Consider the following 2,931-nt stretch of genomic DNA (forward strand, 5'->3'; position numbering starts at 1 on the left):
ATCAGAGCCACCAACCTTAAAAACCTTCTTTATAAAAGGAGTTGGAACAACATCATTTGGACAGGAGGATGTCCTCGTGTTATGAACTATTTTCCCCAGCTGATTAAAACACACAGGCTCAAACTGATTAAAGGAAGCAGAAGCTGTGATGGTGTTTGATGGTTCACATGAAGGCTGACAGATCAGTGATCTGAGGTTTTCTATCTTCTTCGTAAAAACTGCAGGAACTTCTCACAGGCTTCAGAGGAGTTATAAGACATGTAGATGGAGGGGTGTTCAGAACAGAGTCAATGGTGGAGAAAAGAACTCGAGGATTGTGAGAGATATTCACAATGACGTTAGAGAAAAATTGGCTTTTTTAACAATGTCTGATACCAGCACAGACTCTCTACTAACATAATAAAAGACACTTGCAGCCTGTGCTTCTTTCACTTCCACAAAGAGTTGGGCAGGAGCAAACCAACTCAAATGTAAGAAGTTCAAAGCTTGAATAGAAGTCAGTTTTAAAGTTGTTTATAGGTGAACGTCATCTTAAAAATCCAGCACGTCCAGAAGTCCTCAGTGCCATAAAATATGTACAGTCTACGAGTAAAAGATCAGAAAAACAGATGGCCTTACTGACACACTGCCAGATTTCAGTCACCAGCATAAAATGATCTGCCTCAGGAGAGAGATTACTGCAGACCACTGGACAACCTGAAGTTAGCTTCTGGTTCACAGCTTCAGAACAGGCAGTTGAGTAAAGAACTCTATCACTAAATGTTTGACATTTGGACTTAGATCAGTTCTGGTTCAAAATGTAAAATACTGTCATGCTTTTGGTTTCCGGTGTGATGGAGGCGTGTCGGTAAGTGAAGATACACGACAAGAAAAAAGCGGGTCTCTTGCATTAAACTTTACTCTTCCAGTGACAGATGAGTTACAATGGCAACTAAGTTGTTCAAACTTACAAACTGTGTTGTTTCCAGCCTCTAGCTCTGGCACAGACAGCATTTAGCAATGTCCAGGCAGTGAGCAGCGAGAGCCGTAACTAACAACAACAGAACATTTTTTAATCTCGAGATACTAGCCTCGTCTCCAGAACTGTGTTGCATTTACTAACCTAACTTAGGCTCGGAAAACTGAAATAAAAGATACAAAACCAACTTATAATCTAATAAAGTTTAACCTTCTTTACAATATTATGCTCGGTGATGAAATCATTAATTAATAGAGCTTTAGCACAGAGAGATCTGGTATTTGAAAGAGCCAGTTTAAGTGACTTGGGGGATGAAAGTTCTTCAGTCTGAGGTTCCTTTAGGCAGGGGATCAGACTGAGGTTTGAATTCATACCACAGTTTTTTGTATTTCTGTTTTTTGTAACTTATATTGTAGTGATCCGGACAGGTAATGTCCTGCTATGCGGTGCCAGGGGGTCAGACACATTCTGGAGGAAGACGGGTGTAAAGATAATATCTGGACCCCAGTCTCAGACCTCAGAAACGCAGAGTGCTGGATCCTCAGGGAAGTCAGAGGCAGGTGGCTTAGATGAAGTGAGGTCTGCTACGTTAGCGCTAAGGAGAGTCGTGCCGAGGCGAACCTGTTGATCCATTCCATCCGTAAATTTGAGAAACTCTGGTACGGAAGACATTTCTTGTGAGTGAGTGTAGGAGCAGAGAGGGAGGGGGGAAGGAGGAGGGAGGGGGGAAAGATGAGGGAGGGGGGAAGGAGGAGGGGAACTAGTTATTCTGTCCCCAGTCAATGTTTTATCGGTTTGTTTTGGGACACTTTGCTTCTGATAAGCGGAGGGTTCCTTCCTAGTCAGACATCCTTAAGCCTGTTCTTCTGTGTTGTTCTTGTTGACAAAATAGAAAATGTTTGCAGCGAGCAGCTTTATCCCATGTTTGTTAAGATTGCGTCCACTTCTTGAAAGCGTTGCGAATAGATCCAGAGGTTATCGATGAAGGTCACTGAGCTGGCAGAGCATGTTTTAATCAGCCATAACTTTATCATGTCCAGTCTGGAGTGTTTTTCGTCTCCTCATTGAGATGATGGAATTGGACCACTGAGAAATAACTTCATTTTTAATTTTCCCATAGTGTCCAGAAGAATATTAAAGTTCTTTTTCAGAATCTCCGATTTTTGCTTTGCCAGATCGTTGGCTCCAACATGCACAACTAAAGTCTCAATGTTTGGCTGATCAGTGGTTAGAGAGAGCACTTTGTGAGTCATATCAGATACAGTGTCACCAAGAAAAGAAACCACATTCGTTTTTTTAGGGTTGCAAACATGACTGACTCCATTTACTGCCTCATCTCCAACAATAAGCACTCTTGGCATACCTTTTGTTTTCCTGGTGGTCACTTTGTCCTTCGGAGGTTTGGGGGGTGGATGTGTTGGTCTGGCCTCATTGTTGATGTTTAAAGGTGGGTTTTCACTCAGAGGCTCAGACTGGAGTGCAGAAAATCTGTTGTTCAGTGGAATTCCCATGGAGTCAGAATGTTTTGAGGCTTGGGCAGGTCACTTTGTCCTTAGGAGCATGGTCAGTGGTGCTGTTTTGGTTACAGCTGCTTGTTTGCTATTGTTTGGCAGAGCAGCAGTTGAAATTGAAGGTGGGTTTCGGCTCAGAGGCAGCTATGCTGATTCGTCCAGGTGAGGGGTTCTCCCCATTAGTCTACTCATGGGATCTGCAGTGCAAGACTTTTGTTTCAGCTTGGCGCCCTGAGCAATCCAGGGCGAGCTTGCTTACACAGTCTAGCAAGGACTTCTCCGCTCTTTTATTAGGCACTGCTGGGATTTGAACCCAGGATCTCCTGTTTACTAGACAGGCGCTTTGTCCAANCTAAGCCACAGCACCATGATTTGCTGACATTAAGCATTGTCTCAAAGGTACACATTTGGTATTCCAATGTTTAAAGTATGCGTTACAAATATAGAAAGTCAAAGCACTGT

At 43.0% G+C, this 2,931-nt stretch overlaps 1 non-coding gene across 1 annotated transcript; it reads right to left on the minus strand.

Annotated features, from left to right (window-relative positions):
- Positions 1-2,761: 2,761 nt before the first annotated feature.
- trnat-agu lies at positions 2,762-2,836 on the minus strand. The gene has a single exon. It is a non-coding gene; the product is annotated as a tRNA-Thr (tRNA).
- Positions 2,837-2,931: the final 95 nt, after the last annotated feature.

The sequence above is a fragment of the Kryptolebias marmoratus genome, linkage group LG12 (assembly GCF_001649575.2).
Source record: "Kryptolebias marmoratus isolate JLee-2015 linkage group LG12, ASM164957v2, whole genome shotgun sequence".
In the NCBI taxonomy this organism is placed as follows: Eukaryota; Metazoa; Chordata; class Actinopteri; order Cyprinodontiformes; family Rivulidae; genus Kryptolebias; species Kryptolebias marmoratus.